The 25,678-nt window shown below is 39.7% G+C and overlaps 2 long non-coding RNA genes across 4 annotated transcripts in view; one reads left to right on the forward strand and one right to left on the reverse strand.

Annotated features, from left to right (window-relative positions):
• LOC107034242 (uncharacterized) overlaps positions 1 to 25,678 on the forward strand; it is a 156,519-nt gene that overhangs the window by 113,682 nt on the left and 17,159 nt on the right. For 2 of the 3 annotated variants that reach the window (XR_012077481.1, XR_012077479.1), the window contains exons 2-4: positions 8,422 to 8,524; positions 11,228 to 11,349; positions 12,166 to 12,202. This is a non-coding gene — a long non-coding RNA (uncharacterized lncRNA). Of the gene's footprint in view, positions 1 to 7,724; positions 7,824 to 8,421; positions 8,525 to 11,227; positions 11,350 to 12,165; positions 12,203 to 25,678 lie in introns of those variants that run through there. The other variant, XR_012077480.1, reaches the window with a different exon arrangement.
• On the reverse strand, positions 531 to 7,816 carry LOC116282428 (uncharacterized). Its single transcript, XR_012077483.1, has 5 exons — positions 7,730 to 7,816; positions 7,199 to 7,313; positions 6,698 to 6,795; positions 1,166 to 1,286; positions 531 to 1,061 (listed from the first exon to the last, which is right to left on the reverse strand). It is a non-coding gene; the product is annotated as an uncharacterized lncRNA (long non-coding RNA).

The following is a 25,678-nucleotide window of genomic DNA, read 5'->3' on the forward strand; positions in this document are numbered from 1 at the left end:
ACTTTCTGTGGGGTGGGGGGAGGTGATTGAGACCTATTTTAGTAAATAGTAGATCACTTTATTCTTTCTAAAGCATTTTTGAATGGGTTAGTCTCAGCTAGTCTATACAACATCCCATATGAAGTAGACCAAGGGTGGAAATGGTATCAAATTTGGAGATGAGAAAACCAAGGTACAGAAAAGTTGATGGTGGTTCTAAAGCTACAAGAGGTGGTGAAGGTAAAACCTGGATGTGAATCCAGACTTTTCCTTCTTGGTAACATATGACTCTGTAGAGAAGACTCTGTTGGGATGAGAAACAAATCACTGCTTGAGTCTAGGCCACAAACTCAATTGTGACCATATTTGCAAAACAAACTAGGAAGCCAAGTCTGTATCACTAGTCAAATTTTGATAGTAAAAAAAAAAAAAAAAAAAACTGAAAGCTGCCATTTGGAATTTAGTACTGTACTATTCACCAAATCCTAGCTACGAAGGGAAAGAAAAATACCACTTTTGAACAACTTGGCATTTTCCCGTTTTAAGTAAAATCTAATACATCATAGGCCTGATGACATTTTAAGAGTTTCAAGTCTGTAGTGGCTGTCATGACATGAATCATTCAAACGGAGGCCACCTTCCTGAGCAGTGACTCACAGTAAATAGCTTGAAGAGAGAAAAACATATTTTCCCATCGTTCAAATGAAACAAACCTACCAAAGCCATGACTACCTTCCAGAAGGCTGGGTGATTCTGTTGTGTCCACGACAGAAGCGTATTCTTAAGGAGCGTTCACCAAATGAAGAATGCGGACCTCTGAAGGTCAGTTCCTTATCCATCACTAACGAAAAGTATGACCCCAGGTAGGGCTTTCCAATTCTCCTTGCCTCAGCGTAAAATGGGAGAGTGAGAGGTCCTTCTGGGTCTGAGAACTGCTGATTTGGGGTCATCTTGCTGCAGTACTGGAGCTGTTACTGATGCCAGGTATTTTCTTACCCACCAAGAGAAGCTGTGACACCAAGTAAGGACAGCTCGGAGCGTGGCAGGAGGGTGAGTTGTTTCTGGTTCAACTACAGCTGTTACTAAGAGAGATAGAAGACACACAGTTACCACTTGGATGGTAAATGCTTTGATTTGCAGCAGGATATTTCTGTTCCTTGAAGGGAATCATTAGGCTCTTACTTACCTAGTAGTATCTTCCATGAAAACCTTTGTCATGGCAAAGGAAAGCACAGTAGCCAGTAGTTTGATTGCTCTTTTGTGTGCTTTGTTATGATGATTCCTGGATTCCAGCCTCATCCCTTTCCCTGAGATAAGGAGAAATTGGGAAGCCAGAGAGGATCTGTTTTATCTGTGGCAGGGACGTGATGGGGGCAGTCACTGGTGTGAGGGATGACTTTGGTCTCTTAACTGCTCATTGGATGATAGCAGAGAATATTCCTCTAGATCCAGGTACTCATTATTTGTCCTTCCAGATATGCTTAAAGCATTGTTCTGCTTAGGCCAGTATAGCTCTTTGATGGAGGCTTTCATTTATCAGTGGATAACTTTTTCCTTAGGGTCAAATTTTTCTGGGAGTGGAGGTTTGGGAGTTCTAACATTATATATACATATAAAGTACAGTCAGTTTACAATGTGTCAGCTTCTATGTACAGCACAGTGCTTCAGTCATACATGAACATATGTAAATTCGTTTTCATATTTTTTCACCATAAGTTACTACCAGATACCAAATATAGTTCCCTGTGCCATACAGCATGAACTTGTTGTGTATCTATTCTATATATATCAGAATCTGCAAATCTCAGACTCCCAATTTATCCCTTCCTACCCTTCTCCTCCCCTGGTAACCACAAGTTTGTTCTCTGAGAGTCTTTGTTTTGCAAATAAGTTCGTTTGTCTTTTTTTTTTTAGGTTCCACATATAAGTGATACCATATAGTATTTTTTGTTCTCTTTCTGGCTTATTTCATTTAGAATGACAGTCTCTAGGTCCACCCATGTTGCTTCAAGTGGCATTATTTTATTATTTTTTATGGCTGAGTAGCATTCCATTGTATAAATATACCACAACTTCTTTATCCAGTCATCTGTTGATGGACACTTAGGTTGCTTCCATGTCTTGGCTATTGTAAATAGTGCTGCTGTGAAAATTGGGGTGCATGTATCTCTTTGAATTAAGGTTCCCTCTGGATATATATGCCCAGGAGTGGGGTGGCTGGCTCATATGATATAAGTCTATTTTTAGTCTTCTGAGGACTCTCCATACTGTTTTTCATAGTGGCTGCACCAAACTACATTCCCACCAACAAGGTAGGAGGGTTCTCTCTTTTAAATTCCCACTTTTTCAACCAGTAACATGCAAGTGCTTTAAAGATTTAAATTATTCTATCAGGTACATACTCATAACTAATTCCCTTATAACCTAATTAAACGCATTGAATTTGAATAGTCGTATAATTCTTGTCAATACACAATTCAAGCCACTGTTGCAAAATAAGTTGTTTACAGCTGTGGAAGCCAGTTGCCTAATGAAACCATCGCCGGGAGGCCTCACAGTATTTTCTATCAGGGATAGGCCTGTCCTCCCAGGGAATTTGTCAGGGCTGCCCAGGACAGACAGTTCCAGGGGTTCTTGTGGTGCTTTCAATGGTCCTAGGTTTGGATGCAGCAAATGCTAACAGAATCATGGTATGTACGTGGGGTGTGAGAGAGTCAGGGCTGATCATAGTGGCTTCTAGTGCTGTATTTCTGAAAAACATTACGGTAAAGTAGACATAACCCATTTTAACCATTTTTAAATGTACAACTCAGTGGCATTAAGTACTTCACAAAACTATTTTCTGTCACCACTATCTATTTTCAGAACTTTTTCATCATCCCATATAGACACTCTATGACCATTAAACAATACCTTCCTCTTCCCTCTGCTGGTATCCTCTGTTCTACTTTCTGTCTCTCTGAATTTGCCTATTTTAAATATCATATATAAGCAGAGTCATGCAATATTTGTCATTTTGTGTCTGGCTTATTTCATTAGCATGTTTTCAAGGTAGCCATGTCATAGTATCTATCAGAATTTCTTTTTTATGGCTAAATAATATTCCATTATATAGATATGCTCCATTTGTCTGTTGATGGAGAGTTGGGTTATTGCCTTTTTCTGTTGTGAATAATGTTGCTACAAACATTGGTGTGCAAGTATCTCAAGTCTCTGCTTTCATTTCTTTTGGGCATGTACTCAGAAGTGGAATTTCTGGATCATACAGTAATTATGTTTAACTTTTAACTTTTTTTAATTGAGTCATAGTCATTTTACAATGTTGTGTCAAATTCCAGTGTAGAGCACAATTTTTCAGTTATACATGAACATACATATATTCATTGTTGCATTTTTTTCACTGTGATATGTTTAACTTTTTGAGGGACCACAAAACTGTTTTCCATGTAAAAACTGTTTTCCATGTAGGTTGCACCATTATATATTACTATCAGATGGGCATGAGGGTTCCAGTTATTCCACATCCTGGCCAACACTTACCTTCTATTTTGTTGTTGTTGTGTTTTGATACTAGCAATGCTAGTGGTATGAAGTGGTATCTCAGTGTGGTAGTGCTGTATGTTTGACAGAGCAAGTGAAGCAAGGAATAGGAAGAATTTGCTTGTAATTTAACCATTGACTGTATCCCAGAATTTGCAAGTTCTGCGGTCCATGTAAAGCAAGTTACTTGGAGATTTGTCAAGATGGCAGAGTAGGAAGATACTGAGCTCACCTCCTCTCATGGACACACCAAAATTACACTATTTACAGAGAAAATACTGATGAGAAGGACCAAAAAAACCTTCTACAACTAAATATATTTTTAATAAATTTATAAAGGAACCACAATGGAGAAGGGTTGTAGAGGCAGAGTCAAGACCCATACCCCTGGGGGAGGTGACCCACAAATGAGAGTATCACTATGATTGCAGAGGCTCTCCCCAAGGAGTGAGGGATCTGAGCCCCACCTCTGGCTCCCCAGCCTGGGGATCCTGCACCAGAGGAGGAGGACGAGCTCCCCGAATGTTTGGCTTTGAAGGCCAGCAGGTCTTCCCTTCAGGACACCCAGAGGGCTGTGGGAAATAGAGACTCTATTCTTAAAGGGCACACACAGAATCACATATGCTCTAGGACCCAGAGCAGAAGCAGTGATTTGAAGCGAGCCTGGGTCAGACCCACCTGCTGTCTTGGAGCGTCTCCAGAGAGGCAGGAAGCAACTGCAGCTCACCCTGGGGACGTAGATGCTGGTGGTGGTAATTTGGGGGAGCTTGTTCTTCCATGTGGACACTGGTGCTGCCTAGTGTGGAATCATTTAGAATCCTCTGTCTAGCTTATTAGCCTTAGGACCCAGACCCACCCCTGCCCATCAGCCTGTAGGCACCACTACTGGGATGCCTCAGGACAAGCAACCATCACCTTTTGCAGATGACATCATACTATACACAGAAAATCCTACTAGAGCTCATCGATGGATTCAGTAAAGTTGTAGGATATAATAATATAGAGAAATCTGTTTCATTTCTTTACACTAAGAAAGAGAAGTTAAGGAAACAATCCATTTATAATTGCATCAGAAAGAATAAAATATCTAGGAATAAGTCTAAGGAGGTAAAAGACCTGTACTTGGAAAACTGTAAGACATTAATGAAAGAAATTGAAGATGACACAGATGGAAAGATGTACTGTGTTTATGAATTGGAAGAATTATTAAAATGACCATACTACCCAAGGAAATCTATGGATTCAATACAATCCCTATGAAAAATTCCAATTGCATTTTTCACAGAACTAGAACAGGTAATTTTTAAAAATTGTGTGGAAATACAGAAGACCCTCAATAGCCAAAACAATCTTGAGAAAGAAGAACAGAGCCAGAGATACCATGCTCCCAGACTTCAGACTCTACTATAAAACTACAGTGATCAAAGGAATAGGATAAAGAACCCAAAAATAAACCTACACAATTATGACAAAAGAGGCAAGAATATCCAATAGAGAAAGACAGTCTCTTCAAAAAATGATGTTGGAAAAGCTTTTACAGCTACATGTAAAAGAATGAAATTAGAACATTTTCTTACATCATATACGGAAGTGAACTCAAACTGGATTAAAGACCTAAATGTTAGACCAGAAACCATAAAACTACTAAAAGAAAACATAGGCACAACACTCTTTGACATAAATCATAGCAATGTTTTGGATCTGTCTCTTAAGGCAAGGGAAACAAAAGCAAAAATAAACAAATGAGACCTAATTAAACTTAAAAGTTTTTGCACAACTAAGGAAACCACTGACAAAATGAAAAGACAATCTACTAAATGGGAAAAAAGTATTTGCAAATGACATGACAGATTAGGGGTGAATGTGGAAAATATATAAATCTCATACAACTCAATATGAAAAATAGAAACAACCCAGTTAAAAAATGGGTGGAGGACTTGAATAGACATTTTCTCAAAGAAGACGTACAGATGGCCAATAGGCACATGAAAAGATGCTCAGTACTGCCAATACGAGAGACATGCAAACCAAAACCACAATGAGATATTACCTCACATCTTTCAGAATGGCTATCATCAAAAATACCACAAATAATACATGTTGGTGAGGATGTGGGGAAAAAGAACCCTGTAGACTGTTGGTAGGAATGTAATTTGGTGCAGCCACTATGGAAAACAGTTTATGGAGGTACCTCAAAAAACTAAAACTCAAACTACCCTAACATCTAGCAACCCCACTCCTGGGTATATATATCCAAAGAAAATGAAAACACTAATTTGAAAAAATAAACGCACCCCAACATTCATAGCATTATTTTTACAATAGCCAAGATGTCCATCAACAGATGAAAGGATAAGGGAGATGTGATATACCTATACACTGGAATACTACTCAGCCATAAATAGAGTGAAATTTTGCCATCTGCAACAACATGAATGGACCTGGAGGGTATTATGCTTAGGGCAGTAAGTCAGACAAAGAAATGAATACAACAAAACAGAAACAGGCTTACATATATGAGTAGAGAGAGGGAAGGGGGATGAATAAGATAGTGGTAGAGGATTAAAAAACAAAATGTATAAAATAAATAAGCTATAAGGATATATGGGTACAGTACAGAGAATATAGCCAGTATTTTATAACTTTAAGTGGAGTATTATTTACAAAATTCTGAAACAATTGTATACCTGAAACTAATACTACATTGTGAATCAACTATACTTCTAAAGAAAAAGTTAAGAAAAATTGTGACTAAATCGCTGACTCACCTTTTCCCACTAGTACCTGTGATCATGAAGCTCAAATTAAATAAATCACCCAGGAACTATTGCCCACACCAGCCTAAGTTCAGAGCATGTGCTGAAGGGTGGGCCATGTTTCTTGCAGATTTATTCGCTTTTGCCAAATGATAGGTACAGCACCATTTGGTTACCTCCAGAATGCAATAGACTCCATTTTTTGAAAAGATAAACACTAGAACTCCTTACTAAAACCTACTACTTAAAACACATTCCATTAAAAACATTGGCCAATTTACTCCTTGTAACTATGAGTTTCTCAAGCTAATATTTCAGATGAGGAAGAAGTGAGGTTTAGCCATTGCTATTCTATAGAGATGTATTCGTTTCGTTTCATACAGAATTCTATGAGGGCTAACATAGAACTATTTTTTACTGACCTTTAATCAGCTTTTGGTTGTGAACAAAAAGTTGGTTAAATCAATCCAAAATATCTTTCTCTCTCCCCAACAGTCAATTACTGATGCTTGTACAGAATCTGAAAAATAATATTCCACAAGAATCAAAGTGAGTAGGGGTGCCCCTTAATCAAACAGGCAAGCTTTTCCAGTGAGATAAAGTGTGGGCTCTGTCCTCACTTCCCTTCGTTTTAATTAGTTTCTTATCATCTGATAACACATTGGGATGAACATCCTTTTATATAAAGCTGCTGTGTTTCCAATACTGTGATCTAGGAGAGCTCTTAGTAGAAAGCCTGATACGCCGTCTAATTATTACAGAAGGGAAGAACTACAGATTGGATCTACTAACATGAAAAACAGGTTTGCAGAGAGCAACTGATTTTTAATTAGTTCTTATTTAATAATTTCACATAGCAAGTCACCTCGCTCAATGCTCTTGGTACGTGTTTTTCATGAAGGAAATAGTAGGAAATAACATACCTCAAAATTAGGCATTCCAGGAGTGATATTTTAAAATGGTGGAACAGTCATTTGGAATCAGTTGGCCGTGAGATGTTCTGGGTTAAGCAATTTTGGCCATCCTGTTTAGAGCCTTCTGGAATACAGATTGCATTTTAGTCTGTGGGGGTAAGGCAGAGGGATGCAGATATGATGATGAATAAAAACTCAACCTTCTTCCCATATGTTGCCTGAATCCCCTCTCAGAATGGAGGTGAGATGTACATCCTTATTAGGCTTCTCAAATTTCACAAAAGAATGTCAACCGATCCTCTAGCTCAGCTTCAAGTTTAAGTAGCAAGAGCAAAGCACCCACGCCAGGTAACTGTCAAGGATTACAAATTTGAATCCTCTTGTGCTCTTTTCAAACTCTTAGTCAAGAGAAAAATATTTATAAACAATCTATTAAGTCCTCCAAATAAGAGCTTCCCAATTTCTCTTCGATAGTACAAGTTGCATTTATTAAAAACGAGGACGTTGCTGTTTGACAGCTGGTACAGCACTTGTACTTACCGGTCTGAGTGGATGGCGGCCGCATTTGAAAATGAGATTCTTTTCCATGTCCCAGGGTCATGTGGAGCCTCTCACCCACCGTCACGCCATGAGGGTAACTGTACTTCTAGTGTCTGCTGTCAAAGAGAGAAGGAGAAAATAAGCCTCTGTGAATCCTGCACTAAATTTAAATGAAATGTATTTTATAATCATAATAGTATCTATACATAGTTCAACACTTTTAATACATCAATGAGTGAGGTAATTATTTCTGGAATAAATATATAGGTATTACTTCTGGAACCTTGGCAAAGTTTCAAGTTTCCCCAGGGATTTGTTGTGCAAAAGTCAGAAGTCACAGAGAAACCTAAGTAAATTATGCTGTGTAACAAATCTGCTGAGGGCATTGTGTCACCTGGTTTATTATACCATGCAATGCCAGACCCCTTCAGTGAGACTTTTGGCTTTATTTATGAAAAGCTATTGCTTTTCTTCTTGGCAAGTAGTTTGATTTTATCCTTGGGAAGCAGCGTCATATGATGGACTAGAAAAATTCACTGTTGAAAAATTTGGAGGCAGATGTGCCACTTTCCTCTGATCAACAAATAGTACTTCATGATAGATATCTTATATCAGCCTCAATTCATTACTGTTGTATTCTCTTGCTTTCTCTTTATCATCTTTCTCTAATTTGTTGTCTTTATCTTTTGAAGATATGATACATGTACTGATTTTTGAAAATAGCTGGATATCAACAAATGAAATTAAATGGCTACCATCTATAGGCTGGCAAGTTGCATAAGCAAAAGGACAGAGGTACGTATTTGTTGATTCCTTGTGTAAGATCTGTGGCCATTTGAATGTTGTGTTAAGATTTCTCTGCAAATCTTATAAGCTCCTGCTTCCCTTACAGCGTGGGTAGGCGTGCTCCAGCTGGGAAAATCACTGGAGGGAGAGGCAAGTCTGAGCTTTAATTCTTAGCTTTGGCATTAACTAACAGTATTATCTTGATCAAGGCTTTTGGGCACTGGTGCTTTTATTTTAAATCGCAAGTGCTGATCAGCTCAGAAATCAGAACTCAGTACTTTTCAGGGGTGCAAAGAACTCTGTAAGACAAAGGTAGATGTGGTTACAGCAGGGACTGGAGAGCACCTGTCCTACCTGAGGCATCGCTGCCTTTTAAATCCTCTGTGCCAGCTGAGTGGAGGGGGTCAGATTTGCCATCAGGTGTTTTTTTCATTTTATAAGCCCGGGTCCTGGTGATCCTGCAGGTCCCCGCTGTTCTGACAATCCACGGTGATAACTCCATTGTTCCGCGCCTTCCACCTCTTTCCGACTGGGCAAGTGTGAACGAAATGACATCCAGAGTGGGAGCTGAAGTGAGGGGGTTGCAGTCAGGGAGACAGGAGAAAGCTGTTAAGAATTCATTGACCGCCTCCAGCAACCGGGCAGAGCTGCAGCTGTTGGGGGAACAGCTATACCTAACAGGACCCCCCTGACAGGCTGCTGGGAGGATGGGCTATCCTCTCTGAGTTTGACTTTGCACTGACCATGACTCTAAGAAGCAGAATCACAAATAGTGGCAGGCGATAATAACTCTGTTTCCCTTTCCTCCCTCCCCTGCGCCCCTAGGCATGCAGCCTTCTCTCTGCTCCTTTTAACAGCTTTCTCATTATATTCTACCCCTCACTCAAGTGCAGTTCAAATGCCAGCTCTTCCTCGAAGCCCTCCTGTGTCTCTTCAGCCGGAATTCTCTGTGCTCTAGCTGTGTTTGGTTTGGATTTCTCCCAGGGCAGACTGCATCCTCCCGGGTGCTGGTGTTATTTCACAGTCTGGTTTCCCCTGCTAAATCTTACCTGAGAGGAGGGAGCACAACCTTCCTGCTTTTCTCTCTCCCTCCTGGGGCCTAGAACACTGTCTTGTCCAAAGTAGGTGTTCAGGAAAAAAGTACCAAAGCCCCGCGTTGAGGCTCCGCAGGCTCGGTCTGGGCTGCTGGATCTATCAGCTGTGTGACTTTGGATGAATTAGCAACCTCTCCAAGCCTCCGTGTTTGTCATATAATTCTAAACACAAACACACTTAAGTAATAATAAACCTATGCACAGTTCTAAGCATAATAATACCTGGTGCCTGAAAAGATGTTAAGTGCTAAAAGCAGTGTTGAATTCTATGTGCACTGTAGCCGTGTTCCTTTTTTCACTATATGAAGAATGAGTTTGTGTTGATGAAAAATAGGACTTTGCAGACAATGGCTTTATGATGGACCAGAAGTATAATGACTGAACTTGGAAAACAGGGATTCTGGATCTTAGATTTGGAGGAACAGGGAGAAAAGGTGACTGATGTTAGAACTAATTATGAGAAGGCTTGAGGTAAATAGAATAAATTTAAGTAAGATGAGTAGTTGTACTGGCTGTCCAGAATGACAAATTTGTTTAAAAAAAAAAAAGAGCGCGTCAGAAGGAAAGATTAGGCAAAAACTTAAGAAAAAATTCAAAGGGAAAATCTTCTTGTGGGCTCTGTCCTAGGACTAGGGTGCATGTGTTGGGTGGAGAGGGAACACAGAACTACATATGGATACCTGAGGTTAGAACAATTTACTTAGAGGCCCGAGGCTGTGCCTGGGACAGGAGACTAACACCAGGTCTCACCAGAAAAGGCCAGGCATCCTCAAAGCTCAGGGAAGAGGGATCCTGTCTTCCCTGAGAGTGAGAAAGCCTCAAACTGAAAAGTCCTACTCACCTGTAAAAACATGCCAAATGCAGTTTGCTGAGAGCTATGGACTGGTAATTTCCTTCTTTTCCTAGAGCTGGGAATTTCAAAGTTCTTTATAATTTTTCCAAGTTGGTCTTTATTTCTAAAGCACCTGTGAAATGAATGAACCAATTTGGTAATCATGGAAGGATATGGGAGTGGATGGACTTGCATACGAAACCAAATCATTAGGAGATTGCTTGCCGAGCATGGGATCAAACTATCCTATTTTATTAATTCTAAGACATGTATTATCACATTCTAGTATCTCAAAACTATGATATATATTAGACAACAGTGTCTCATAATCATGTTGGTCAGGCAGTAACTGAGATGTGGCTTGTTGAAATCTGCATATGCAATCAGAAGAGCCAGCATCAAAACGTGCAAAATGGGTCAGCACCTTGGGAGAAAAATCTGGAGACAAATGTAAATAACTCTTTTTAAGAAATGTGAATTCCCCAGGACATTGATGGCACAGGGGATGGAAAAGAACATCAGTGGAAATGCTGGAGAGGGTGTGGAGAAAAGGGAACCCTCCCGCACTATTGGTGGGAATGTAGTTTGGTGCAGCCATTATGGAAAACAGTATGGAGATTCCTCAAAAAACTAAAAGTAGACTTACCATATGATCCAGCAATCCCACTCCTGGGCATATATATCCAGAGGGAACCTTAATTCAAAGAGATACATGCACCTCAGTGTTCATAGCAGCACTGTTTACAATAGCCAAGACATGGAAGCAACCTAAATGTCCATTGACAGATAACTGGATAAAGAAGTTGTGGTATATTTATACAACGGAATACTACTCAGCCATAAAGAAGAATAAAACAGTGCCATTGGCAGCAGCATGGATGGACCTGGAGATCATCATACTAAGTGAAGTAAGTCAGACTGAGAAAGTAAAGTACTGTATCACTTATATGTGAAATCTTAAAAAAAAAAAGGCACAAATGAACTTATTTACAAAACAGAAACAGTCTCACAGACAGAAAATAAACTTATGGTTACCAGTGGGGAAAAGGGGTGGGAAGGGATAAATTAAGAGTTCAAGATTTATATATACTAACTGCTGTATATAAAATAGATAACACGGTCCTGTTGTATAGACAGGGAATTATATTCAATATCTTATAGTAATCTATAATAAAAAGAATATGAAAAGGAATATATGATTAAAACTATGTTGTACACCAGAAATTGACACAACATTGTAAACTGAAACTATATGTCCATTAAAGAAGAGCATCAGTGGCCCTTACACAGAAACACAGAAAGTGATTAGGAAGAATCAGGATTGCATCATGAAGAGACTTGAAAAATAATTATTTCAGTTACATTTTTCAGTTGATAGGTGTAGAAGATGAAAATGCCTAAATCAGTTTCTATCAGCTAAGATTCGACAAGAAGCTATTTACACATGAAGTAGGGACGTAGAGGGGTAGTGGGAGAGTGCTGTTACCTGGAACTGGTCACAGCACGGCCTTTGCCACCCCTGGGCCAAAGGGCAGGGGGGGCAAGTAGGAGGCAGAGAGAGCTGTGAGGCAGGCCCTGGGGCGGGGCCTGTAGGGGGAGGAGGGATGCAACCAGCGCAAGCAACCCGGCAGGGAGGGAACTGGGGGAACAACTATAACAACAACAACAGTAATAATACTAATATATAATAACCTTTCTCTCCCTCATTCTCTCATCTCTTGCAGGGGCTCCCCATTGGTCAGACCCAGCTGGAAGTCAGAGGTAAGAGGATCCATTTATGTAACTTACCAGATCTCAAGCTTTTTGGTTTCAGAACTCCATTACACTCTTAGCCGTTCTTTGGGGTCCTCAGTACTTTTTGTTTATGGAGCTTGTATCTATTAATATTTACCATATTAGAAAGGAAATCTAAGAAACTAAAATAATTATTCAATTAATAATAAACCCATTGCATGTTAATTAAGTTAATGAAAAATAACTACATGTTTCAAAAATACTAGGGGGCATTGTTTTACACTTTGGAAAATTACTTTATAATATTTAGCTTAATTGAAGACAACTGGATTTTCATAGTGACTTCTGCATTCAAAATGTGATATATTATTTTAGTTGAAGAAAATCTAACCTCAGAGACATGTAGTTGGGAAAGTAAGGGGTCTATTAGGTATCTTTTCAAAGATTCATGGATTTTCTTTAATAATGCAATAAAGATCAACAAGTAGTTTCTCAAAGATTAGTGGAATCTGGAAATTATATCAAATTTTTTTGAACTTGATTACATTAAAACCCATTTGTTTCATCTTATACCTTTCACCCATACATGATTTTGTAGTTTTGTGCCTTGCTCATTTGGAAAATACTGGTTTAGTGAATTATGCAGATCTACCACATATTCACATGTTGGAATACACAGTATCAAAAAAATTTTACATTTGTTAATAATATCAACACTAGTCTCATCTGAAAAATCCTTAAGCTTTGGGAAATAGTCAATCCCACTATAGCTGATATAAATTTCAAAAATTCTAATGTTGGTTTGAAGGCTCAAATTTTATCATTGGCAACAAATACAATGGTTTTCCCTGAAGGGACAGATGCATTTATGTCATTTGTGGGAAAATACTGGCCAAACACCAATTCTGAATCACCTCAGATGATTTTTCAGCCTTATTTCTAAATGGTGTTCCATGAGAAAAGCAGATATTCAGCCTGCAGTTCAAATAACCCTGACAGTGCCTTTCCTGGAGACAGCAGTCACGCTTTGGTGTGCAGCAGAGGTATGCTTTATGCATGCTCCCACTTCATTACATGGAATATCAAAAAGACCTGGTTGCAAAAGACATGAGGTTGAATGAAGTTAATACTGTTTTGTCATGGACATTCTTAATTGAAACTGGCATTTTTAAAGTTGAGAGTGCTTGGTTACTGAAGAACACAGTGACTGCCAGTACAGGTTGGTGCCACTGTCTTGATTCCTGCTAAGGCTGCAGCAGATTTATCCACCTTTGTTTCTGCACCATCAGTTCGAATGCCAACACAATGAAACAAGGCAAGAGATGTCTTATTCTTATAAAAACAGTTTTGACCTGTGTACCTCCTGGAAAAGTCTTGAGGAAACCCAGGGGCTTGGGGACCATACCTTGAGAACTGCTGAGGTGGCCCATCCAGATCACCCATCAGGGTCAGAAAGCAGCATGGAGGAAGGTGGAGAGTTGACTTTGAGGGTGGGCGATAGGAAGACATACAAAATAAAGCCTAAATCAGCACTTTGCTTTTGTATAAAATATAAACAAATACCAATCATAAGATTACTTGATCCTTGGTTTCTAACAGCTAGCACTCTAGCAGAAGGGATAAGTCAAGTGTACGAGAAACAACAGAAACTCGAGTGGATCATATCAAGATGGCGGAGTAGGAGGACAAGGAGTTCACCTCCCTGTACAAACACATCACAAATAAATCCACTTGTGGAATAATTCTTACAGAAAACCAACTAGTCATTAGCATAAGATCCCTACTACACTGGGTAGGACAGAAAAATAAAGGTATCAGGACAGGACTGGTGGCCCTGGGAGGGTCCATACAGGCATGACGACACCCTGCAGGCTGAGAGGTGTGCCGTGATAGGTAGAGGGGCTGGAGGAGTCGACTCTGCTCAGGAGGACTGCACACAGGCTGGCTTGCTAGCAGTCAGTGCAGAGAGACCAGTGCTGATGGCTGCCACCTTACTGTACTTCGCAGCCTGAAATGCGAGCCACACCCACATGCAGGACAGGGAGCAGCTCCAGACTTTACACGCGCTTGCTCACCCAGGGCAGGGCTGACACTGGAGCCCATTCTCAGCCCTCCCACAGTGGGGGCGGGCCGGGGGATGGGTTCAGCAACCTCAGACGTTGTCGGCGTGCACCAGGTGGCAGATGGCGTCACAGAACCACACGCCCCAGGGGACAGCGCCTTGGGAGGAGTACCAGTGGTTACTTTCCCTGGGGGAGTCCTCCAGTTTCCTATACCTCACACCATAGTTTGGAGCTGGATCTGGGGTGAACAGGTCCTGGGAAAGAGGCAAGGTAATATAGAGGCAGCTCAGGTCCCAAGTAGCAGTACAGTCACCTCAATTCCTGCAGCCACAAGACCCTGGCCCCCAGTGCCAGCCTAGCTCTAGGTCTGGAATGAACATAATGGAGGAAGGGACATGACCTTGCACTGCTTCTGGGAAGAATGGCAGAAGCCTGCATGGGTGGTGCATAGGTTCCCTGTGACCACACAGGCCTCCCTTGCTTCAGAACTAACCTCCTTGGGGACAGAGCATACTACACTACATATGTACACATACATACTACACTTAAGGGCAACAGAGCCTTATCAAACCCAACCCTCAGGGCTTCTACTCCAGCAACCTGGGAGCAGAACCTGCCACTGACAGAGTTGTGACAGTCACGGAGCAAAGAGGCTGCCCCATCCAGCATGCAAACTCTGGTCATCACAACACCAGTCACACCCTGTCAGGGGATAATGGCCACGTGCTCTGAGGAGGCTGGAAGCTGGCGTCCAGACCTAAAACAGCCCTCACGCCAAAAATACTGGACTCACACAGGCTGCACAGGGACGCTTCTACATAATAACAGCCCTTCAAGAGCACTGTAGATATTTTTCCTAAATTCCTAAAGTTAACTGAAAAAGCAGAGGAACTACTCCCAGTCAGAAGAACAATAGAAATCCTGTGAACGAAAAATGAAACAGACCTAGCCAGTGTACTAAATGGAGTTCAAAGAGGAGGTAATAAAAATGCTAAAGGAATCAAGGAAGATTATAAAATGCAGGTCATTGCAACAAGGAACTAGAAACTATATAGAGGAACCAAACATAATTAGCTCAATTGCTGAGATAAAAACTGAAATAGAAGCAGTGAATTTGAAGACTAAATGCAGAAGAATGAACAAGTGATATATGGAGGATAGAATAATGGAAACTACCCAATCAGAAAAGCAAAGAATGAAATGGAAAAAAAAATGATAGCAACATATGTGATATATGTGATAATATAAAGCACGCCGACCTACACATAATAGGAATTCCAGAAGAGAGAAAGGGGGATCTAAAATGTATGTGAAGAAATTATGGCTAAAAGGTTCCCAAACCTAAAGAAGAAAAGAGATATCTAGGTACAGGAAATAGAGGGTCCCAAAAAGATGACCTCAGGCAGACCTACACCAAAACATATCATAATTAAAATGGCAAAAGTTAGGATTCTAAACGTAGCGAGAGAAAAAGTGTCAGTTACAAGGGAATCCCTGTACGGCTATCAGTTGATTTCTCTGCAGAAACTTTTCAGGCCAGAAGGGAGTGGCGTGAAGTCCTGAAAGGGAAAAATCTGCAACTTAGGATACTCTGCCCAGCAAGATTAGCGTTTAGAATACAAGGAGAGGTAGAGAATTTCTCAGACAAGTAAAAACTAAAAGATTACAGCAATGACAAACCTAATCTAAAAGAAATACTGAAAGGCCTTCTCTAAATAGAAAAGCAAGTATCCACAGGGAAAGGAAAATCAAATAGATAAAAGGACTGAAGACCACTTAAATAAGCCAGTATGCAGATTAAAAAACAATCGAATTTGTAACAGCAAATATAACCACAAAAAGATAAACATGAAGATGTAAAATAGGACATCAAATTCATAAAGTATGCAGGAGGGGAGTAAGAAAATGCACATCTTCACAATGTTTTTTAACTTATAGTCAGTCTAAAAGCAAGTAGATACAGTTATGGGTTAACATACTTGAAAATCAGAGTATCCATAAATCAGAAACATACAGTCCATTCACAAAAACCAAAAAGAAATGAATTCAAGCATAATACAAAAGAAAATCATAAAGCCACAAAAGGGAGAAGGAAGAAGAAATGAACAAAGAAGAACTATAAAATCAACTGGAAAACAAGATTTAAAATGGTAATAAACATATACTTATCAATAATAACCTTAATATCAATGGATTAAATACTCCAATCAAAAACATACAGTGGCAGATTAGATAAAAAATAAGAACCTATAATATACTGCCTACAAGAGACACACTTTTGGGTGAAGTACACACATATAAAGTTAGGTGATGGAAAAAGGTATTTTATGAAAATGGAAATGACTTAATAAAGCAGGAGTAGCAATACTCCTAACAGATAAAATAGACTTTAAAACAAGTTCCATAAGGAAGAACAAAGGATGACACTATATATAATGATAGAAGGATCAATACAAGAAGAGGATATTATACTTATGAACATATATACACCCAATAAAGGAGCGCCTACAAAGGTACAGTAATCAAAACAGTGTGTTACTGGCACAGAAACAGACATATAAATGAATGGAACAGAATAGAGAGCCCAGAAATAAAACCACACACCTGTGGTCAAGCAATCTATACCAAAGGAGGCAAGAAAATACAATGGAAAAAAGACAGTGTCATCAGCAAGTAGTTTGGGAAAGCTGGACAGCAGCATGTAAATCAGTGAAGTTAGAATACTTCCTCACACCATAAACAAAATTAAACTCAGAATGGTTTAATGACCTAACTATAAAACTCCTAGAAGAGAATACAGGCAAAACATTCTCAGACACGAATCATAGCAGTATTTTTTTAGATTAGTCTCCCAAGGCAAAAGAATTAAGAGCAAAAATCGACAAATGGGACCTAATCAAACTTAAAAGCTTTTTCACAACAAAGGAAAACAAACAAAACGAAAGAACCACCTATGGAATGAGAGAAAATACGTGCAAATGATGTGACCGACAAGAGATTAATGTCCACACTACACAAACAACTCACACAATTCAATATTTAAAAAAACAAAAACAAAAACTAACAAACCTTTGAAAAAATGGGCAGAAGAACTAAATAGACATCTCTTGAAGGAAGACATCCAGATGGCCAATAGGCACATGAAAAGATGCTCAACATCGCTAATTATTAGAGAATGCAAATCAAAAGCACATTTGAGGAATCACCTCCCACCAGTCAGAATGGTTATCATTAAAAAATCTACAAATAATAAATGCTAGAGAGGCTTAGGAGAAAAGGGAACTGATGGTGGAAATGTAAATTGGTACAGCCACTATGGAAAACAGTTCGGAGTTTCCTTAAACTACAAATAGAACTACCAGGTAATCTAGCAATCCCACTCCTGGGCATATATCTGGTAAAGACAAAAACTCTAATTTGAAAAGATACATGCACCCCAAAATTCACAACAGAAGTATTTATAATTGCCAAGAATGGAAACGACGCAAGTCCCCATCAACAGACAGTCGAGTTAAGAAGAGGTAGTATTACATACAATGGAATATTACTTATCCATGAAGAGATAGTAATACTGCCATTGGCAGCCGTGTGGATGGACCTAGAGAATGTTATGATTAGTGAAGTAAGTCAGACAGAGAAAGACGAATACTATATGATATCACTTCTATGTGAAATCTAAAAAATTACACAAATGAATCTATATACAAAACAGAAAAAGACTCACAGAAATAGAAAACAAACTTATGGTTACCAAAGGGGAAAGGGAGGGGGAAGAGGGATAAATTAGGTGTATGGGATTGGCAGAGACAGACAATATATAAAATAGATAAGCAACAAGAATTTACTGTATAACACAGGGGACTATAATTTCTTATAACAACCTATAATGGAAAATAATCCAAAAAATATGTGTAACTGAATCACTTTGCTGTATACCTGAAACACATTATTGTAGTTCAACTATACTTCAATTTAAAAAAACCCTCAAATGGTTTAGCACAGGACAATTGTAGCTTTTTTTCCTTCTTTATCGGTATATAAAAGAAATCTTTGAATTGATTCATTAAGTCTTAGATTCTGATGTATGATAAGTAGAGAAAATCACGTGAACCCTACCTGGTGGAGTGCCTTGATCCACCTCTGTCCACGTCAGGGTGGAGCTGCCCTGGGGTCAGACAGGTCGTGGTCTTCGGGACAGGCTTCCCGCTCCCTGGACGGAACACCATGCATATGTTCAGAAACTCTCGCTTCTCCAGCCTTCCATTGTTTATGAATCTCCCTTCTGAGAGACTCGTTTTGTCTTGTAAACTTAGGAATGCACAAAATGAGTGAGTGAAAGAATAAATATTAAAGGCCAGAAGCCACTGCGCCTCCTTCAAGGGGCTTTGCCCGTCCAGCCTGGTGGGGTGATTTTGTTCGTTCATGTTCACAGGGCAGTTTCGTTTTCTGTCCAGTTTCCTTTCACCCTTGGAGAGGATGGATCATTTTAGTGTCACCCTGTACTCCTTGCCCTCTATGCTTATGGACTTAATGAAGAAATGGGACTGACGGATACACCGCAGTGCCTTCAGCCACTCTTCCACAAATGCCCAGTCAGGCTTTCTCCAGTCATGACGCAAGAGAAGGGTAATGTTATCTGCAGACTGCAATCACTTGAGTTTACGTTTGCAAGGGAAATGGTAACCCAGGAGCAGTCCTTTACTTCGAGGGATTTAGAGCTTCAGCTGATATTGGACTCTCTTATTTGTTTCTATAAATTTTTAACAGCTTGAAATGGCATTAAACTCTTCAGAGTGCACAATATAACGCCACTAATCCTGTTGATCTTACATTGCTTTACAGAGGCGAGGACAGCACTAAATCCTTTTATGCGTAAATCAGGAGAGATGTTAGCCATTTCTCTACAAGGACATATCTTATTACTGCAGTTGCCTTATATAAGTTAGAACTCAAGTATTAAATTTGAAATGTCTTTTTTTCTTCCCTCTGCTTGTCTACTGATTCTATTCCTCCTCTCATTCCCCTGCTCCAAATAATTGAACTTTTCCTACATCCATCCGTCCGTCCGTCCGTCCATCCCTCTGTCATCCATGTATCTATCCATCAACTTGCAAAATCTCAGTGTCTGGCCTTGCCTGCCATTTTAGGACACATTTCTGCACAGCATTGTGACAAATGCCTTTTGAGTGAACAGGCTGCGACTTGATCCTTGGTTTCCAAGATTTTGCAGTCTAGTGGGAGGGATACGTCAAGTGCACAAGTAACAGAAACTGGAAGTTGGATTTGGTAGACTGTTGGTTAAGGGCAAGGGCTCAGCAGTTAGTCTGTGCTTGTCTCTACCACTTCCTACCTGTACGTCCCCAGGCAAATCCTTGGACATCTCTGAACCTCCTGCTCCTCATCTGCAATACAGATCAACTACACAGGGTTGCTGTAACGATTAAATGAAGCATAAAATATTTAGCACAATGCTGTGTACTGCCATACATAATACTATAATTTGTGCTCAGAGAGATATATCAGCAATAACCAAACTGACCCATAACAGTAAATTTCCCCGGCCACCAATAAAATGTATCAAATTTGGTTTTTCTTGTGTGTACCTTTCAGAGATAAAGCTAGCCAAGGGTACCTGAGCTGTCACCAGCATTATACATATGATAAAGTTGGTTCTTCACACAGGTGATACGGCTGTGGCTGAGAAAAGATGCTCCCTGAATTGTCTTTCTCCTGGTAGAAATATGTTGCAGTAAACCACCTGCATTGTTTCAGCTGGTTCCTACTCTCACAAGCAGTGATATCCAAATGTGTTACCTCTCTTGAGCTGGAGTTTAACCAGACCAGAGAGAGTTATGTCCATCATAGGTCATCATATTTGCTGTGCTTGGTCCCGTACAAACCAAGTCCACTGCCTTCAGCCAATTGCAGGTTTGGCTGACCCCCGTGCTGGGTGTCTTCCCATCTGCTATTGCACTAATGTGAGTCCCATCACTTTCCACCTCCCTTTCCCCAAGCTTACAGCACAGTCATCCATGATTCATTTGAGTTCCAGGGAAAGCAGACACCGCAGTCTCCTGAAGTTCAGAGGACCAGAGGAGACCAGTCTATGCCGTGATTTTGGCAATCTCGAGTTCCCACTGGAAGAGAGGGAATAAATGGGGGAAAATGCAAAGGGCTTAGAATTAGAACCACAGGGTGACTTCTGGTCCCAGTTTTGATTTACTTTGTCATACCGAGCAAATTACTGAAGCATTTGGGACCTTAGTTGACTCATCTACACAGTAAATGCATTGTGCCAAATAATCTCATTATTAATAGTGAATCTTATTTACCATTTTATCCATTTAATATTTATAAAATGCCCAACTCTGTGTAATGCACTGTGCAGAATGAGGGACATTTCTATAAGGACCACACACACATACACTATAGTTCAATATGATAAGAACCACAAATAAAGATACAAAATGTGAGGGGCCGCAGCTGTTAACACTGTGGTGGACCTTGAAGCTACTGCTCAGTTCTGACCATAAGGCCAGGCCTGTGATTTGTCTCTTCAAGCTCACTAACATGTGATGGAGAATCAGTCACCTTTCTAGACTCTGTTATCTCCTCTAGAAAATAAGGCAAATGAATGTAACAGATATTTCAAAGATTTTTTTTTTTGAGAGGGGAAATGAAGAGGATTAAAGGGGAAAATCCACGTGAGTGAACAGTTCAGTGGTCACAATAATTATCAATATTTGTCTCTGATGCTCATTGTGAGGTGGCCAGTGAAGATGTGCTTGGGTTTTTTGTTTGTTTGTTTTGATATAGAAGGAAAAGAGGCTGAAGCACTTACTGGAGGAAAAATCAGGGCAAGGATGCTCAGTATGCAAGTAACTGCTCGGTTAACTCTCCAAAGTCAAAACTGACTTTTGTCATCAGTATTTTCTTCTCCTGATCTAGAACATGTCTAGTGAAGGAGAAAATGTGTGGCGACCCAAGTTTCTTGGTTAATCTTTATCAGATTGTATGTTTAGGATGAGTTCAGTCAGACAATGTGTCCTCCTGCCAATAGGTGGCGGAGTAGGCAAATCTGTCTGGGAATGGAAATAAAATCTGAAAGGAAGGAGCTTGGGTTGGGACCTCCTGTTTGGTCAACCCACGTTTATCATGATTTATCATGCACCCACATTGCAAAGCCCACTGCAAAGCAGCGAAGACTTGAAAAAGACAGGATTTCTACATCTTTTGGAGCTCCTGTTTAGCAGATCCATTAAAAAACAAACAAAACCTTTCCCCTTTTATAACAAGAAATATTACGCAAATAGTAGAGAAAAAGAAACATACAGAGCAAAATGCAACTCTGTTAAAGAAACTTCATTTCTTATCCTCTCCTGATTTTATGCATTCCTTAGTCCTAACTCTTTAGACAGCTCCTCTGACATTGAGGACACCAGACTTTGCTAATAATGAACTCTAGACAAACAAACCAAAACATACCTCAACAATAAAACCCTAAAACTTCCGTTAAAACCGAGGGCCCCCAGCCTTCTCTGAAAGAAAGAAGTGCCCTCGTCTTTTACTATCAACTGATACTACCTGAAGAACTCCGTAATACTTTCTCACTGGAACCCGTTACCTTCATTTCATCCCTTTGAACAACCAAAGCATGGAAACTATAACTAAAAACCATGTAATTTTAAGCTTACATAAAAAAGACACCACCTGTGAAAGGTAGTCTGAATTTGTCTAACTACATTCTGAAGTATTAAAAGGCAAGGAATGTGGGTTGAAAATGCTGACAAACTCTTATTCATGCACTAAACTCAGTGTCTCCTTGGTGAAGGTTCTTCTGTCTTTTAAATGTATTCCTCCTCTCCTCTGGGTTCCTATAGCACACATAACCTTCTGCTATCACATACACATATCCTAGGCTCTCTTACCTAGTTGGAAGACATTTGTGTATTTTGCACATCAAACTGAGATCTTGGAGGTCATGACTATGTAATTAGTCATCTTGATTCTACAGTGCCAAATAGAGTAATCTTTCTTACTTGTTGAAGAAAACAAATTTATAAATAGACAAATCGGTGAGGAGGAGGAAGGACTGGGATGTTTTCTAAATTTCATCACTAGTTTTGGAGAAATATGAAGGTGACTGGAGAAATTGAGACATGATAGAAAGTTTGGCAGCAGAACTGTTGTGACTCATCAGCTATAACACGTTTCAGAGCCACATCTTAATTCATATATGACTTTGTCACATACTAGTAAATAAATAAGTTAACATTTCTGAGCTTGTTTACTCATGTAAAATTGGAAAAAATAATGCTTCAGAGAACCGTTACCAGCTTAAATAGCTAATGAATAGGTTCAAGCTACACATTTTAACATCATATACATAGAAAGGATGGTGACTACTACTATCTCCGTGACAAACCATGTTCTCTTTTAAATGATATTTGATGTCTTTAGAGTCAGCAACATTAGCAAACAAAAGTAGTTTGTTCTTTTTTTTGTATCACCTGATTTTGCTACTAAGGAAGTAAAGGCAATTTTGCAGGTAAAAAATGGTTGATTTACTGAAGAAAAAATCTACCCACATTTGTGATTTGTATGATTTACTCTTATGAACAATTTAGAAATGAAGAGTTTCTTTTATGTGATGTTGGTTTTTACATTAAATTTTAAAAGTGTCTTTGTAAAGATCCTAAATTGTGTTACCTGTTAACTCTTAGATGCTTTTTTTTTTCTGGGAGAATTATAAATTAAAGTTTAATTTGGTGGAATATAATTTAGAGTATGACATTAAGGGGGGAGGGTATATAGCTCAGTGGTGGAGAGCATGCTTGGCATGCACGAGGTCCTGGTTTCAATCCCCGGTACTGAGACAGGAGGGAAGGGGGCAGGGTACAGCCACCAAAGGAATGACACAGCAGTTAACACCAAGACGGCAAGAGATGTAACTCCCAGTAGGCCTTGAAGTCCCGGATGGTGGGAGATTTGACTTCCAGTAGGCCTTAAGCTTCATTATACACTCACTGTAACGTATATTAACGTGGTAAATGGCACTCCCACAGGGGCCATGATAGTTCTAAGGCTAACCATAAAAGGTCAAGGAGTGGGTGGTGGCCCAGCCCCTTCCCCAGAGTAGCTGGGATAATCCTCCCACTTGTTAGTACATGGAAGTAGTGAGCCTGTAAACCTGGTGGCCACTCTCCTTTCTCAGTGAGACTGACCACACTGTCTGTGGAGTGTGTCTCTCTCTGAATAAATTCTACCTTTACTCAGCTGTGACTCGCTCTTGAATTCTTCCCTGCGTGAAGCCAGAACCCTCATCTGGCGGGGCGCGTCTCAGGTACTCAAGCCGAGACCTGGGACACAGCCCTCCTCTTGTGCCTGATTTTCCCGTATCAGTACCTACATTAAAAAAAAAAAAATCAATCGATCAATCAACAAATAAACCTAACTAAACCCCCGAACACACATACACACACACACAAATAAAATACAAGTTTAAGTTAAAAACACGCTCTGTGAAAATTTGAAAATAGAGTACCTTTTTGGCAAAGAGAAAATGCTTGAAATACGTTTGTGGTTGCGCAAGATGCTTGTAGAATGATTCAGAAACTGCCACTGGAAAATCTGAGGACTGACAGTCTGAGTTAAATTGGCCGTGTTACCAGTGGCTGTTCAGTCTCCTCCTCCAGCTCAGTCCTGGCTCACGGTAGCTGCATCCTTTGCTGTTGGGCTGGAATGCACGTGATGAACAAACGTCTCATCAAACAGGAGAGCCTATGCATTCCGGGGATTCTGGGGTCAGACGCCAGATCCTGCCATAATGAAGAGACCACAGAACAATAAGGGGAAGTGACACAATCTCCATATCCTGAATTCACCTCAGTTCCTTGAAGTTACTTTTTGTTGAGGACATGCAGCCTGCAAAGCATATGCTTTGAAAAATATACTGTGATGTTATCACCCTCACCCCCTGTCTTAAGCTGTATCCAGGAGGATATATCCTTATTTATGTCTGTGGAATGAGATTGTCTTTTCTAGTGCTTGGGAGCTTTCTGTGGTGGCCTGTGGATGCTTCAAAACAAAGCCTTCTTTTTAAAAATCCTTTCCTTTTCTTAGATGGAATTGCCTTTTGTAATTTCTTCTTTTTGTTGTTTAAAAAATATCAAAAGAAAAGAAGCAAAAAAAAAAAAAAAAAAGGCAGAAGGAATTCAGCTGCTGACTGCAGCCCAGGTGCTCCAGAAGACAACGGCTGTAATTGGTCGTTATAAGTGGCACTGCCGTCATTTCCCAACAGATTGAAATCGACTTTTCCTCTCTATGTTTTCCTCTGGGGCTGAGGAAATTAACCCAATTAATTGATTTTAGTGAAATGACCATTATGTTAAAGTACTAGCCTCAAAGAGAAACAAAAATGTTTTGAAGCATCTCTTTCTTAAGCCACAATCCCTCATCATCTAAATGGTGCAATGTATGAATGCTGGTGTTTGAATGCTGAATCATTCAAAATCTGTTCTCAGTATAAATGTTTCTCATCAAGAAATCTCACACATGGTTTAGCATGAATTGTCGCCTATTGTCAGGATAATCCAAAAGGGAAATACTCTTGTTTGTGTTAAATTGTTGTTAACTGACTGAGGAAATCTGAGAAAGATCACATGATAGCCATATGTAACTATTCAGGAAAAAGAGTATTTCTAAGGAAATGAACCTTATTCTCAACCACCGTGGTGAACTTTGGAATGTCTAAGAACCCTTCAGTGGTTATTGGAATGTTGTGGCAAAACAAATGACCCAAGTTAGGTTGAGAAAATAGTGTTGATGAATAACAAAGATGTTCACTGTGAAATTATTTATGATAGAAATTGGAAGCAATCCAAGTATCCAACAATAGGTACTGGTGGCACTGGTTAAATAAATCATAGTATAAATCCTACAGTGCTAAACCATTCAGTCTGAAAGGTATTGTTAAGTGAATGTTAACAGGCTACAAAAGTATATAGGTATAATTCTTTTTCTTGCAATTAAAGTATATGAAAAAAATCTAGAAAATATACTTTAAAAGGTTACTAATATGGTTATTTAATGCCCTGGGGTTATAGGTGGTTTTTAAAAAATCTTTCTGCTTCTTGGTATTCTCTGCTTTTTCTACAGTGAATCTTTTTAGTAAGACTGCTGGGTAGTGATCTTTAGAATTCTTTTCAGTAGATGGTGAAACTGAGAAACAAATTATGGTCAGAGAGAAAAAGGAAGGGTGCTCCAGTCAGGAGAAAGCCCTTCCATCTTCACTCCTGTGCTGGCATCCCTGGCAGCTACCAAATGTTTAACTTCTGTGAGCGGAACCAGTGTACCATTTCCCTGTCTCCATTACACCTGGAGTCCAATAGTCTGGGTCAAAGAAGAGAACATAGGTGAAACACTCTTTGATATAAATCAT

The sequence above is a fragment of the Vicugna pacos genome, chromosome 11 (genome assembly GCF_048564905.1).
Source record: "Vicugna pacos chromosome 11, VicPac4, whole genome shotgun sequence".
Classification (NCBI taxonomy): Eukaryota; Metazoa; Chordata; class Mammalia; order Artiodactyla; family Camelidae; genus Vicugna; species Vicugna pacos.